Raw genomic sequence first — 16,019 nt, forward strand, 5'->3', positions numbered from 1 at the left:
GCTAGCATGCTAAAAATAGCAACATAGCTCCAGGGATGCAGATGGGACTGTACTCAGGCAGCCGCTGCCATGGCTACGCTGCTGCATGTAGCATGTGTACATTTGTCTGAGCTGGGAGCTTCATTTCTGGCTGCAGCACACCTGAAGGGGGAAAGACAGCCTTAGGGATGCTCTGGGGAGTCTAAATGGGAGTAGCAGGAAGAGGAGGGGCTTGGAGATGATTTCACAGCAGAGTTGGTGCCCCAGGGCTGCCTTTCCTCTTGTCTTTCATATTCACCTGCACCTTTCTTGCCTGTTCCCTCTTGCTCTCTGCCCTCCAACACTGTGTCTCACACCTTGCTGCTCCTCTTCTCTGCTCCTTTCTGCTTTAGACCCATTGTCTCCTCCCAGTGTTCCCAATTGCCCTCTCCACCACCATCTCCTTTCTGCCTGTCTCTCAGCTCTTGTAATGGTGCATTCTTGGGCCTTCTTCCTTCCCCACATGCAGGCAGCCAGTGCTTGCTGGAGTGTGAGGCCACCTCAGGGTGGGGAATCCCTGGCAGGGCCATAAGGACAAGATGCTGTGTGCATGGGTCCCTTGACAGCAAGTGGGGAATATCTGGGAAGGGAGCTAGCCTTTGGCTTTACTGGTGTGTCTGCAGAGTCCTTCTTCTGAGAGCAGGATTGGGAGAAGTGGTTGGCCAGGAGCCCAGAAATGGTTGTTACAGAAAAGGCCTCCTTGTGGCTGGCCCTGCCCTCCACTAGATCCCGAGGGTTCTTGGATCTGAACTCTTTGCCCATTGCCCTTTGGTAGGGGAGGGGGCTGTAGGGACCCTTCCTAACCCAGTGGACAGATCTGGATTTAAATGTAAAACTCAGTTAGTAAATGAACTTGGGTGAGTCTGGGGGTGGGGAAAATGCCAGGGACTCTCATCGAATGATCGTTGATGTTCCTCCCTAGGTGAGTGCCTGGTCTTGACTGATCCCCACTGATGGAGCAAGCTGTGAGATGGGTGCCTCCTGGGTTGTCCTCTCCTCTTTGCCCCATCCCTCCGGTGGGGTTTCTGTGGGACCAAACAACTGTTCTGAAGTTTAACTCTGGCCCATGTTGGACTGTGTGGTGTTTTGGAAACTTATTTCTAGCATATTGATCCTGATCTCCAGCAATGGAAACAGCACGTGGCTGTATTTATTGTTCTAAAGCTCCTCCTGTGTGCTGGTGGGGATTCAGGATGTTGTGCAAACAATCACACATGCATAAAATCCTGGCAATCCCAAACCGAACAGCACCTGGGAGCAAACAGCTGGGATGGGGGGTTTACACATGGGCTGCCAGAACCTGTGGTTAGTTGCAAACCAACAATTCTAATTTCACTTCCTAAGGACGGCGTTAGCATTAGAGGGCAAAGAATGGGCTGAGGTAGGCATCAGTTTAGTCAATCTCCCTATGCTACAGGGGAGAGGCTCTGATCCCTCCATGTGGGTGGTGTGAGAGCACCCAGAATACATGGGCCTGTGCCTTTACCAGTTTCTCCTTGGTTTGGACATAAGCTAGAATTTCTATGATAATAATAGCTGTCTTGTGGCTTTCCTGCAAGACAAGGTCACTTTAGCCATTAACATGCAAAGAGCGACATTTACATTGTTATTAGGCCAATGCGTTTTCTTATAGGGACAATTAAAATAAATGCCATGTTTTTTACTGAATGTGCTATAAACTAATCAATGATCCCAAGTGGTTGGCCACCTCCCTTCAACTGCCTAATCAAGGTGCACTCAATGTAAAACAGTTTACGCAGATGAACAACTTCTTTCTTTACATTCCCTTAATATTCCCATTCCAATTGCAATGAAGCTTTCTGTTCCCACAATCGTATCCTTTTGTCATGGGACCCTTGTATGATCAGTTATTTGACAAAAAATGCTGATGATCAAACAATTTAAAAACTATCCAACTCAACCATTTTTGCATGTAATCTATTTATGGGACTTAATTTTGCTAAATGTCTACGTTGGTATCTTTTGCAGAATCTGTTTTATGTGAAAACATACACTATTTGTCTGCTGATTGGATAATGCAGTGTATGCTCTTCCAAATCCCTTTGTGCATTATATGAAAGACAGATTTTTATAAGGAGAAGACTTTATTGTGCCTTGAGTGCCCTTCAGCTTTTACATAATTCAGCACATTTTGCCTGTAACTGTTAATTAAAAAAATTAGCTTGTTGCACTTCTCATTTATGATAGTTTACCGGAAGGTGGCTCTCATTAGCATCACCTCCTTGAGTAGAGGGGAGCAGTGCCAAAGCACTCACCAGGGAGTCAAGCAGCAGCAAGCACAAGTTACCCAGTGACCTTTAGATAGGGATGTCATTCCATACAGCCTCCATCGTTAGTTGTGAAAAGATCCAGAATGTGAGCGGCTAACGTAAATAATTTTTGCATCAAGAGGCTCCTTTAAGACCAAGTGCATTTAGGGAGAAATAAAGCACTTGAGAAACTGCATTCCAGAGTCCTCAGCCAAGGTAGCATTGGTTGATATGGTTGCACTAGTGCAGCACCTACCTAACTGCTCTATGTTGTGCCATCAGGGAACAGTATAACTCATTGCAATGTCTTGTAGCGCACCACCTGGGACGTGGGAGCCACATCCGTGTTTTTAAATTTAATGGTCACAGAGTCCAAGGCCAGATGGACTACCAGGTCATCTAGGCTAACTCCTGTGTATCACAGGCCATTCACACCACCTGCACGCTAAACCCATTTTTAAGTAGTGTGTTACTAAAACTGTGCAAAATGTTCACAGTCAAGCCATGTGCTATTTGCCTGGTTCAGTGTCTGCAGGTACCGATTGGAAGATGTGCAGAATCATTCAAACTTTTTTTGAGCAGGGAGATGAAGCAGCTGCTCAGAGCACTTCCTATGCTCAAAGAACTGCCCCAGGGCTGCAGAGAAGGTGGTTGGCAGCTGGGGAAGATGAATAGCTGCTTGCTACAGCCACTGAGAGTAACAGTTAGTGGATGGAATAGGATAGGAGAGAGATGTAGTTCAAGGAAAGCTTTCTAACTGGTAATTGTCTATCATCCTCCCTTGCATCCCGCATCCCTCCCCTTCTCTTGGGCAATGGTATGTGTTTCCTACTCTACACCATTAACTTTAAGGACCTAGGAATCTCTTGTTGACTGGAGCTTATACACAAGATGAGTGACTGACCGTTCCCTCTCTCTCTCTCTCTCTCTCTCTCTCTCTCTCTCTCTCTCTCTCTCTGGTTGCTCCTTTTCACCTTTCTTGGTCCTTTCCCTCTTGCACAAGTTTCCTTACCACTTGGTTTCTTTTCCCAGCATTGCTTGTTCTTGCTGCCCAACATCCTGTCCTCTCTTTCCCCTGATGTCCTGGACATCATTTTCAGCTGCTATGTTCCATTCTCCCATGAACATTCCTTTCCTCTTTGTAGCTGGCAGCTCCTGCTTCACTGGGGACCTCCATTTCCTGTTCTCTCCCTTATCTAGTAGTGCCCCGAGGCCGGCTTCTCCTGGCTTCATCTTTGTAATGAAATGTCTGGATGCTCAGAGAAGCAGCTGTGACCCGTCCGTGCTCAGGGTAGTCACCTGAGAATACCAAGATCAGGGCAGGCTGCAAAAGGAGAGCAGATTCTCCCAGCACTGGTGGGTGACACTGAAGCCTGGCTTCCCAACCAGCCATGAACTGCTTCTGATTTCCCCACACTGGTTATCAAGAAGCCAGTCCACAATTGCCCACAGCCCCCTTTACTGCATTCCAGTTCCTGGCTCCCAAATGGGCACTAGGTCCAGTAAAGAGACCAGTTACTTAAACTCTATGCTCTTTACTAAAAAGGTTCCCTCTGACCCCAAGGGGTCAACCACAGTACCAGTTCAATATAAGTTTGGATCTTACCTAAAATACCACGGTGCCAGCCAATCCTTTAGCAACTAAGACTAAAGGTTTATTGTAAAAGGAAAGAAATAAACCATGAGAGAAATGTTAAAGGATTAGAGCAATCACATACATACAAATGATTAAAAGTCCATATACATCAGGTTTCTGGAAGAAATGTAGAGTTGCAGGCTTGTATAATTCCCTCTAGTACACATCCAGTACTTGGATGGGTCTAAGTCCTTCGGTTCAGTTGCAAGATGAATTGATCCAGAGGTAGGTGTGTGTCTGCAGCTGGACAGGAACATAGACAAAATGGTTTCTGGGGTTTGATCTTATATACCCTCTGTCCCTGGCCATGTGGACTGTGGAAACGTACAGGAGCTAAAATGGAGTCCAGAGTCACATGGGCCAATCCTGGTAATTCTTCAGGTGTGCCTGGGGTACAGAGTCACATGAGCCAATCCTGGTAACTCTTCAGGTATGCCTTTAGTTTCTTCCTGGGCCCCTTGCATCCCTGAGTGTCTTAATGGGCCATCAAGCAGGCTATTGTTCTGCTGCCTCTCTGTCTGGGGTGTGTCCCAGCCAGCCCAAATGAACATACAGAAATATCAAATACATCCATAACTTTCATTTCACATATACTACATGAACATAAGTATTATTATCTTACTAAGCACAATATATCCTTTCTAACTGTACCTGATGTGGTATATCTTCACACGAATTATTACGATTCTGACATACTGATGTCACAATATACTAAATGCCCCCCCTCCCCCACACTCAAGCCAGCCCGTATGACAGCAGCTTCCAACCAAGGAGAAGAGTCAGCCCATAAACACATCAGTTTCTCTGCAGAGCACGAGAAAGTGCTTTGGAATAAAAGTCTAGGAACTGCTGCATTGGAGGGTAGAGGTCATGGACCTCTGAGCAGGTCTGACCTTTTAACACATTTTTTTTTTGTTATTTTTCTATTTTAGAAAAAAGATCATTAGAAAGATTTTGACTAACTCTCATTGAAGGAATGCATTTGCCTCTATTGACATGACTTTGTATATCAGTGATGAATATACTACTTACATATATCTGGCATAAGGAGGCCTTCTCTGATTATCCTCTATTAACATAAACTCACCACAGACTTTGGTAGTATGAAGATACCAGTGTTAATGGGTGCTCTAGTGATCAGGCTTGCACTGACAGTTCAGCACACAGAGTCATGTGTTTTCACTTGCGTGGGAGAGCTTCTTTCTGACAAGCAATTTCTTCAGATATAAACCTTTTATACCAGATTAGTTTGGTCTTCCTGAATCATCAGCTGTAACCGGGGACCATGGTGTATATATAACTCTCACTTTGCCCAGTAGGGTTGAAAGGTCTTTTAGATTCACCTACTTTGCAAGTAAGAACCAAGGTTGTACATTCAAAAGGAACTTCTTTTTTCCCCCCAGATGTTGTTTTCTGATTGCTGCCTTTTAGTGACAGAGCTAGCTCCTCTGGCTCTGTTCCCTTAGGACCTAGGTCTGTAACCCTTCCTCTGTGGGTAGCCATAACAAGTAAACAAGATTTCAGGCCCTCCTATTAAAGTAATTCCTTAGAGAGAGATTCAAACAATTGAAGTTCTACATACCAGAGATGAAGTTCTGCTGGTGCTGTTGTGCAGGGTTGGGGCTAGGGGAAAGCCCATTTTTACTGTGGAGTATTTTAACTGCCTGGGCAGTCGTCATTCACCCATTTTTATAACCTGAAGGAGGTCATGCTATATTGTAATGATGTCGCTACCACACACAGTGTCATGTCTGTGGTGAACTGGGAAACTATCTGTATTGCTTTTTATAAATATTATGTGTGACTATGTTTTCCTGTTCCATTTGGTATTGTCACCTGCCTGAATGCATGGAGTTAAATCAGATGAGGCTGTTGGGAGGGGAGGGGGTTAAGAAACCCACAAAAGGCATAACAGTTACCTAGATAAGAAGAATTCCCTCAAACTGCATCACCCCTCCTCTGGTGACTGGGCTGCATCCCAGGCTGAGAATATGTAAATCAAAAGCCACTGTGCAATGGAAGGGGCCCTAACAGACAGGAGCAGGTTTGAGGTTGGAGAGGTTCGCTAGATTGTGTCAATGAAAAGGCTAAGGGTCTGAGACACTCATAGATAGAGGGATCAGGGTGCAAGCAATGTAGTCTGTTTCACAGAATCACGGAAGATTAGGGATGGAAGGGACCTCAGGATCTAGTCCTAAAAACAAAACTCAAAACAGTGCTCAAAACAGGACCAACCCCAACTAAATCATCCCAGCCCAGGCTTTGTCAAGCCAGGACTTAAAAACCTCTAAGGATGGAGATTCCGCAACCTCTCTAGGTAATCCATTCCAGTGTTTCACCACCCTCCTAGTGAAAAAGATTTTTCTAATATCCAACCTAGACCTCCCCCACTGCAACTTGAGACCATTGCTCCTTGTTCTGTCATCTGCCACCTTTTCTGTAGAACTGCTGCCTAGCCCGTCGGTTCCCAGTCTGTAGCAGTACATGGGATTCTTTCGTTCTAAGTGCAGGACTCTGCGCTTTTCCTTGTTGAACTTCATCAGATTTCTTTTGACCCAATTCTCCAATTTGTCTAGGTTACTCTGTATCCTGTTCCTAACCTCTAGCGTAACTACCACTCCCCCCAGCTTAGTGTCATCCGCAAACTTGCTGAGGGTGCAGTCCACCCTATCCTCTAAATCATGAATGAATATATTGAACAAAACTGGTTCCAGCACTGACCCGTGGGGCACTCCGCTTGATACCGGCTGCCAACTAGATATCGAACCATTAATGACTACCCATTTAGCCTAATGATCTAGCCAGCTTCCTAGCCATCTTATAGTCCATTCATCCAACCCATTCTTCTGTAACTTGCTGGCAAGAATTCTGTGGGATACCATATCAAAAACTTTGCTAAAGTCAAGGTATATCACATCCACCACTTTCCCCACATCCACAGACCCAGCCATCTCATCATAGAAGGCAATCAGGTTAGTCAGGCATGACTTGCCCTTGGTGAATCCATGCTGACTGTTCCTGATCACGTTCCTCTCCTCCAAATGCTTCAAAATGGATTCCTTGAGGACCTGCTCCATGATTTTTCTGGGGACTGACGTGAGGCTGACTGGTTTGTAGTTCTCTGGATCCTCCTCCTTCACTTTTTTGAAGATGGGAACTATATTTGCCTTTTACCAATAGTCTGGGACCTCCCCTGATCGCTGTGAGTTTTCAAGGATAATGGCCAATGACTCTTAAATCACATCAGCCAATTCCCTCAGCACCCTCGGATGCATTGCATCTGGCCTCATAGATTTGTGCATGTCCAGCCTTTCTAAATAGTCCTGAACCTGTTCTTTTACCAGTGAGGGCTGCTCACCTCCTCCCCATTCTGTGCTGCCCAGTGCCGTAATCTGGGAACTGACCTTGACTGTGAAGACAGAGGCAAAAAAAGCATTGAGTACTTTAACTTTTTCCACATCATCTGTCACTAGGTTGCGTTCTCCATTCAGTAAGTTTCTCCTAACTCTGAGATGGGAAGAAGTCAGACCCACCTGACTGATGGATAGAGCGGTCAAGCTCAGGTAAGGGAATATGGATGTGTCTGTTACGTTAAATCCACTTTTCTAAGCGTTCTGCACCGGTGGGGCAAGATAACCATGCGTTGCTTTGAACAAGCTGTTTCTGTCTCTCTCTGCAAGTGTGTACTGTCAGAGGCTCCCAAAGAAAAACCCTGATAGACTCCAATACTTCTGGACGTGCTGAATTAGTAACAGTTGGTACCAGGGGCTGTAATGCAGCTACTGGACTGAGAGTGGGTGAACTGCAGAATTCCCACTGAGGCAGGAGAGGCTGAAGGCCAGACACCTATGGGTGAGTGTGTGTGTGATGTTGTCTGGATTAGGGGTGACCATTTATAATATTGTGTATATCAACATTACACAATTACAACAAATCACGCTAAATATACCATGTAAGGTATCATTGGAAAAGTTATGATTTACTGAATATGATCAGATTTTCTATATGTGTATCATCTTTGTATTGTAAGCTATGAAAATGTGTGATTTTCTGTATCTAAAACTTATTCTGTGCTTCTGGGTGACACCCCCAATCGATTAGCACTAGCACTGTGCAGCCTGATTGAAGGCCAATCAAGGGCCATCAGCTATTCACTGAGACCAGGGAGAGAAGCCAAGGGCTACACCTATGAATCATCAGAACATGTAGAGACATGCTTGTGGACAGGAACTCTATGAGCTTTTCCATGCCCAAATGCTAGGAGCTTGTTTTTGAAACCCAAGAGGTACAAGCCACATGGCAGAAACTATAAAATGCAACTTCACCATCTCCATTTTGTCTTCACTCCTGCTTCTTTCCTCTGTATCAATGCATCTACAGCTGAAGCCCATCATATAGGTACTGGATGTACTCCAGATCCAGAGGAACTGTACAAACCTGCAAACTCTTAACAAATTCTGCTAAGAACCTGATATATGGGGACTTCGATGTCATTTATCATAGAATCATAGAATATTAGAGTTGGAAGGGACTTCAGGAGGTCATCTAGTCCAACCCCCTGCTCAAAGCAGGACTAACCTCAGCTATATCATCCCAGCCAGGGCTTTGTCAAGCCCCAGCTTAAAAACCTCTAAAGATGGAGATTCCACCACCTCTCTAGGTAGCCCATTCCAGTGCTTCACCACCCTCCTAGTGAAAAACTTTTTCCTAATGTCCAACCTAGACCTCCCGCCCTTCAACTTGAGACCATTGCTCCTTGTTCTGTCATCTGCCACCACCGAGAACAGCCTAGCCCCATCCTCCCTGGAACCCCCTTTCAGGTAGTTAAAGGCCGCTATCAAATCCCCCCTCACTCTTCTCTTTTGCAGACTAAACAAGCCCAGTTCCCTCAGCCTCTCCTCATAAGTCCTGTGCTCCAGCCCCCTAATCATTTTTGTTGCCCTCTGCTGGACTCTCTCCAACTTGTCCACATCCTTTTTGTAGTGGGGAGCCCAAAACTGGACATAATATTCTAAATGCGGCCTCACCAATGCCGAATAGAGGGGAATAATCACTTCCCGCGACCTGCTGGCAATGCCCCTCCTAATGCAGCCCAATATGCTATTTGTAAGTATCTGATTGCTTTGATCATTTAATATCTCTCCATGTTTGTTTCTTTTCTTTTATAATAACTCCTTATATAACTCTTCTTTAGTTTTGGATACAGTGTGGTATTTTGAGTAAGACACAAACTCGTATTAATTTGATAATGTGGCTGACCCTTTGGGGATGAGGAGAACATTTTTATAAGGGAAACGAGTTTTAAATAACTTATCTCTTTGCTGGACCTAGTTGCTGCTTGGGAGCTAGAGACTGAAATGCAATATATGGGACTGTGTATTTGTTTTTTGGGGGCTTCTTTATGACTAGTGTGGGGAATCAGGAGCACTGTTTGTGACTGCTTGGTGAATCTGAAGTCAGTGTTAGCCACCAGTTTTGGGAGAATTTGCTATTCTATTTGCAGCCTGCCCTGCCCTTGGAATTTTCAAGAGGCTACCGTAGGCACGTATGGGTCACAAGGGGCGCTCGGTGAGACTCTGAAGAGAGACATCAGAGCAGCTAATCCGGTAACTATGTCTATGACATATAAATATAATCCAATGAATAATCTAATAATTTCACTTGAGCCCTTTACATTAGAAGAGGAGCTAAGAGGTACTCTGTCTTACTCAGAGGTGTGCACTTAAGTTTTAGCAAGAAATATAGTCATGCAGCATTTGGAGGGAAAACACCATCAAAAAAAAAAAAAGGAAATCAGACTAAATGTGACATGAATCTGAAATTGTACAGGGCTGTCATATATGACTATCGTCAGATAAAACAGATCCTTGGGTTTTAGAATTACTAAAGATTTCAGATGTCACTTACATGGATTGGTGTATGCAGTGCAGTACTGCAGCCATGTCAATCCCAAGATATTAAAGAGGCAAGGTAGGTGAGATAATAGCTTTTAGGCCTTGTCTCCACTAGCACTTATGTTAGGAAAACTTGTTGCTCAGGTGTGTGAAAAAACCAACCGCTGGCTGACATAAATTTTGCCGGCATAAGCACTTGTGTAGCCATGTCATGCCAACTGGAGAGAGTTCACCTGTTGACATAATAAAACTAGTTCAACGAGCAGCGGTAGCTATGTCAGCGGGAGAGTGTCTTCCACCGACAGTGCTGTCCACATGAGCAACAAAAGTTTTTGCTGACATAAGTGCTAGTGTAGACAAGGCTTTAGTGGTTCAGCCTCTGTTGGTGAGAGAGATTACAAGTTACACAGAGCTCTTCTTCAGGGCTGGGAAAAGTACTCAGAGTGTCACAGCTAAATACAAAGTGGAACAGATTGTTTAGCATAAGATTGACATACATTTCAAGGGACCATTGAAGATTAAGTGGCCCTTTAACACCCTTCCAGTCATAGGAAGATGGGGTGGAGGGAAGGAAACTAGGGGTGTTGTTAGTGGGTTACAGGTTGTTGTAATAAGCAATACATCCAGTGTCTCTCTTCAGTCTATGATTTTTAGTGTCTAGCAAAGTTATCCATTTAAGTCCCCAGGCTTGTCTTTGGACAGTGTTGTGCAGATTCCTTTGAGGACGAGGACTGGATTGATGTTAATTTAGAGAAAGCAGCTGAATGATCCCTTTTGGCTTTATAATCTGCTGCCCTCTCACTTCCCCCAATGTGCCTGCTGATCAGGCTTCTGACAATCTCTGGAGAGCCAACCTAGAATAGGTGCTTGGGGAGGTTCTTGGCTTTCTAAAAGAGGGTGCTGGGCCGGGGGCAGTTCCTGTGTCTGCACTGGGGTGGTCTCTGGGATGATATGTCTGCAAGGGGTCAAACAGTGGTGTGCCAAGTTCTCAGACACCCTGTGGGCCCAGCCACTGTGAAGGCTGCTCTTGCCCAACCTCCACTGGCTGCACTTTGCACAGTTTCAGGCTCTTCGGAATGGGGAAGTGAGGGCTGTTGAGGATCTCGTGTCCCGTGATCCTCCTCACCCTGTCACATGTGTGGGTCCTGGGGGTAGGGGATCAGGGTATTGGGAGATTGCTCCTCACTTAGGGGAATTTGTAGTTAAGTACTAGGACCTTCTCAAGGTCAGAAATGATTAGGGGGCTGGAACACATGATTTATGAAGAGAGGCTGATGGAACTGGGCTTTTGAAGTCTTCAGAAGAGAAGAATGAGAGGGGATTTGATGGCAATCTTCAACTACCCGAAGGGGGTTCCAGGCAGGAGGGAGCTAGGCTGTTCTCAGTGGTGGCAGGTGACAGAACAAGGAGCAATGGTCTCAAGTTCTAGTTGGGGAGGTCTAGGCTGGATATTAGGAAAAGGTTTTTCACTAGGAGAGTGGTGAAGCACTGGAATGGGTTACCTAGGGAGGTGGTGGAATCTCCAACCTTAGAGGTTTTTAAGGTGAGGCTTGATAAAGCCCTGGCTGGGATGATTTAGTGGAGTTGGTCCCCCTTTGAGCAGTGATTTGGACTAGATTACTTCCTGAGGTCCCTTCTATCCCTAATCTTCTATGATTCTATGAGGTCAACCACTTCCTACAGAGGCATGAGACAAGAGGAGGTAGAGCAGACATGTCTCGCTTCTCCCAGAGTCTGCAGAGGGAAGCATGGCCACTGGTATCTCATGTAGGTAATGAACTGCTGTGGAGATGAAACACTTAGAGGACAGTGTGCTGCTATTCCTATGACCAAGCCAAAGGAATTGTACTTCTGTGTCAATGGCAGCACTCATGGTACAGAACCCCTGGAGCCATGAGCTAATAGATACTAAGATTTTAAGGCCAGGAGGAACCACTATGATCATCTAGTCTGACTTGTAGAACACACATCAGGGACCCTTATCCAGTGGTTACTACATGAAGCCCAGAATTTACAGTTGAGTGAGAGTATTAATCTTAGAAAGATAATCCAATATCCAAATGAGGGCGAATCTATCATGTTCTTAGAGAAGTTGTTTCAACGGTTAATTACAGTCCCTGCTAAATAATTGTGCCTCATTTCTAGTCTGAATTTGTCTAGCTTTGGTTTACAAAAGAACAGCCATACTAGATTAGACTAATGGTCCATTTATCCCAGTGTCCTGTCTTAGGTCAGTGGCCAATGTCAGGTGCTTCAAAGGGAATGAACAGAACAGGTAATCATCAAGCATTCCATCCCCCATCATCCAGTCCCAGCATCTGGCAATCAGAGGTTAGGGACACCCAGAGCATGGGGTTGCATCCCTAACCATGTTGGCTAATAGCCTTTGAAAGACCTATCCTTCATGAATTTATCTAATTCTTTTAAAAACCCTGTTATAGTTTTGGCCTTCCCAACATCCCCAGCAATGAGTTCCACAGGTTGACCGTGCGTTCTGTGAAGAAATACTCCCTTTTTTGGTTTTAAACCTGATGCCTATTAATTTCATTGGGTGACCCCTGGCTCCTGTGTTATGTGAAGGGGTAAATAACACTTCCTTATCCTCTTTCTCCACACTCTCAAGATATTATACACCTCTCTCATATCCCCCTTTAGTCATCTCTTTTCCAAGATGAATAGTCCCAGTCTTTTTAATCTCTCCTCATATGGAAGCTGTTTTATACCATTAATCATTTTTGTTGCCCTTCCCTGTACCTTTTCTATTTCTAATATATCTTTTTGAGATAGGGGCACTAGAACTGCACACAGTATTCAAGGTGTGGGCGTACCATGGATTAATATAGTGGCATTATAATATTTACTGTCTTATTATCTATCCTTTTACTAATGGTTCCTAACACTCTTAGCAATTTTGACTGCCACTGTACATTGAACAGATGTTTTCAGAGAACTATCGACAATGACTCCAAGTTCTCTTTCTTGAGTGGTGAATCAATTCAGACCCTATCATTTTGTTTGTATACGTGGGATTGTTTTTTCCAATGTGCATTACTTTGCATTTACCAACACTGAATTTCATCTGTCGTTTTGTTGCCCAGTCACTCAGTTTTGTGAGATCCCTTTGGAACTTTTCTCAATCTGTTTTGTTCTCAATTATCTTGAGTAATTTCGTATCAACTGCAAATTTTGCCACCTCAATGTTTACCCCTTTTTTCCAGATCTTTTATGAATACATTGAACAGCACTGGTCCCAGCACAGACATCTGGGGGACACCACACTTTACCCCTCTCCATTCTGAAAACTGACCATTTATTTTTACCCTATTCTCCTGTCTTTTGACCAGCAACTGATCCATGAGAAGACCTTCCCTTTTATCTCATGACTGCTTAGTTTGCTTAAGAGCCCGTGATGAGGGACCTTGTCAAAGGCTGTCTGAAAGTCTAAGTACACTATATCCACTGGATTACCACATATTTGTTGACCCTTTTAAAGAATTGTAATAGATTGGTGAGGCATGATTTCCCTTGACAAAAGCTGTGTTGTCTCTTCCACAACAAATCATGTTCTTCTATGATTAGCTGACTGACACTGTGGATGAGGGGAAAGCAGTGGACGTGATATACTTTGACTTCAGCAAAGCTTTTGATATGGTCTCCAACAGTGTCCTTATTAAAGAAGTATAGGTTGGATGAATGGACTATAAGATGGACAGAAAGCTGGCTCAATGGGTAGTGATCAATGGCTCGATGTCTAGTTGGCAGCCGGTAATAAGCGGAATGCCCCAGGGGTCAGTGCTGGGGCCGGTTTTGTTCAACATCTTCATTAATGATCTGGAGGATGGGGTAGATTGCACCCTCAGCAATTTTGCAGATGACACTATGCTGGGGGAAGTGATAGATATGCTGGAGGGCAGGGATAGGACATAGAGTGACCTAGACAAATTAGAGGATTGGGCCAAAATAAATCTGATACGGTTCAACACGGACAAGTGCATAGTCCTGCACTTAGGATTCAACAGTGTGTCCTTATTGCCAAGAAGGCTAATGACATATTGGGCTACATTAGTAGGAGCATTGCCAGCAGATCGAGGGAAATGATTATTCCCCTCTATTCAGCACTGGTGAGGCCTCATTTGAAGTACTGTGTCCAGTTTTGGGTCTCCCACTACAGAAAGGATGTGGACAAATTGGTGGTAATAGATGACAGAACTAGGGGCAACGGTCTCAAGTTGAAGTGGGAAGGTCTAGGTTGGGTATTAGGAAAAACATTTTCACTAGGAGGGTGGTGAAGCACTGGACTGGGTTACCAAGGGAGGTGATGGAATCTCCATCCTTAGAGGTTTTTAAGTCCTGGCTTGACAAAGCCCTGTCTGGGATGATTTAGTTGGGGTATTTCCTGCTTTGAACAGGGGTTTGGATTACCTTCTGAGATCCCTTTCATCACTGATCTTCTATGATCTATGTGTCTGTGATGTTCCCTCCCTGCTATCTGGGCTAGTGCATAGATGTGTCACCCCAATCCCTCACTCCTGGGCCCTGACTTTCTCTGCTTTGCTGTGCGGATCACCCACTCCTACGTTGGCCCATGTCCAGCCTCCTGTGAATAATTAGTCCCTGACCTTGTGAAGGAGTGCTTCTGGCCAGCCACTCATGGGATTGACTCCCAACAAACACCCACTGGTACCAGATGCAACCCCAGGAACTGCCGTCTTACAGCGTTCAGTGCTGAACACTGCAACCTGCAAGCCCATTGGCTATTATCTTTGAAGGCTCGTGGCAACAGGGGGAGGTCCCTGAGGACTGGAAAAAAGCAAATATAGTGCCCATCTTCAAAAGAGGGAGGAAAGAGGATCCAGGGAACTACAGACCGGTCAGCCTCACTTCAATCCCTGGAAAAATCATGGAGCAGGTCCTTAAGGAATCCATTTTAAGGCACTTGGAAGAGAGGAAGGTGATCAGGAACAGTCAACACGGATTCACCAAGGGAAAGTCATGCCTGACCAACCTGATTGCTTTCTATGATGAGGTGACTGGCTCTGTGGATGTAGAGAAGGCGGTGGATGTGATATACCTTGACTTTAGCAAAGCCTTTGATACTGTCTATCACAGTATTCTTATCAGCAAGTTAAAGAAGTATGGGTTGGATGAATGGACTATAAAATGGATAGAGAACTGTCTAGAGCATAGGGCTCAACGAGTAGTGATCAATGGCTCCATGTCTAGCTGGCAACCGGTCACAAGCGGAGTTCCCCAGGGGTCAGTCCTGGGGCCGGTTTTGTTCAACATCTTTATTAATGATCTGGAGGATGGGGTAGATTGCACCCTCAGCAAGTTTGCGGACGACACTAAGCTGGGGGGAGTGGTAGATACCCTGCAAGGTAGGGATAGGATACAGTGTGACCTAAACAAACTGGAGGATTGGCCCAAAAGAAATCTAATGAGGTTCAACAAAGAAAAGTGCAGAGTCCTCCACTTAGGAAGGAAGAATCCCATGCACAGCTATAGACTGGGGACCGACAGTGGATAAAAAGCTGGATATGAGTCAGCAGTGTGCCCTGGTTGTCCTAATAGCATATTGGGCTGCATTAGGAGGGGCATTGCCAAAAAGGATGTGGACAAGTTGGAGAGAGTGGACAGTGGAGGGCAACCAAAATGATTAGGGGGCTGGAGCACAGGGCTTATGAGGAGAGGCTGAGGGAACTGGGCTTGTTTAGTCTGCAAAAGAGAAGAATGAGGGGGGATTTGATAGCGGCCTTTAACTACCTGAAAGGGGCTTCCAGGGAGGATGGGGCTAGGCTGTTCTCGGTGGTGGCAGATGACAGAACAAGGAGCAACGGTCTCAAGTTGCAGGGCGGGAGGTCTAGGTTGGACATTAGGAAAAAGTTTTTCACTAGGAGGGTGGTGAAGCACTGGAATGGGCTACCTAGAGAGGTGGTGGAATCTCCATCTTTAGAGATTTTTAAGCTGAGGCTTGACAAAGCCCTGGCTGGGATGATATAGCTGAGGTTAGTCCTGCTTTGAGCAGGGGGTTGGACTAGATGACCTCCTGAGGTCCCTTCCAACTCTAATATTCTGTGATTCTATGATTAGTCCTTCAATTTATCAAAGAAATTGATGTGCACCAACTCTGTCGCTCTAAGTGCGGTCTCCACACACACTTGATCCACGTGCACAGTTTTAGATAAAACAAACAAGTAAGCT

The 16,019-nt window shown here is 45.1% G+C and overlaps 1 long non-coding RNA gene across 2 annotated transcripts in view; it reads left to right on the plus strand.

The window, feature by feature from the left end:
• LOC137157682 (uncharacterized) overlaps nucleotides 1-16,019 on the plus strand; it is an 87,140-nt gene that overhangs the window by 5,777 nt on the left and 65,344 nt on the right. For both annotated transcript variants that reach the window (XR_010921175.1, XR_010921174.1), the window contains exon 2: nucleotides 7,398-7,487. This is a non-coding gene — a long non-coding RNA (uncharacterized lncRNA). The remainder of the gene's footprint in view (nucleotides 1-7,397; nucleotides 7,488-16,019) is intronic.

The sequence above is a fragment of the Emydura macquarii genome, unplaced genomic scaffold (genome assembly GCF_026122565.2).
Source record: "Emydura macquarii macquarii isolate MOO-44397 ecotype Brisbane River unplaced genomic scaffold, CSIRO-AGI_Emac_v2 contig_1551, whole genome shotgun sequence".
NCBI lineage: Eukaryota > Metazoa > Chordata > Testudines > Chelidae > Emydura > Emydura macquarii.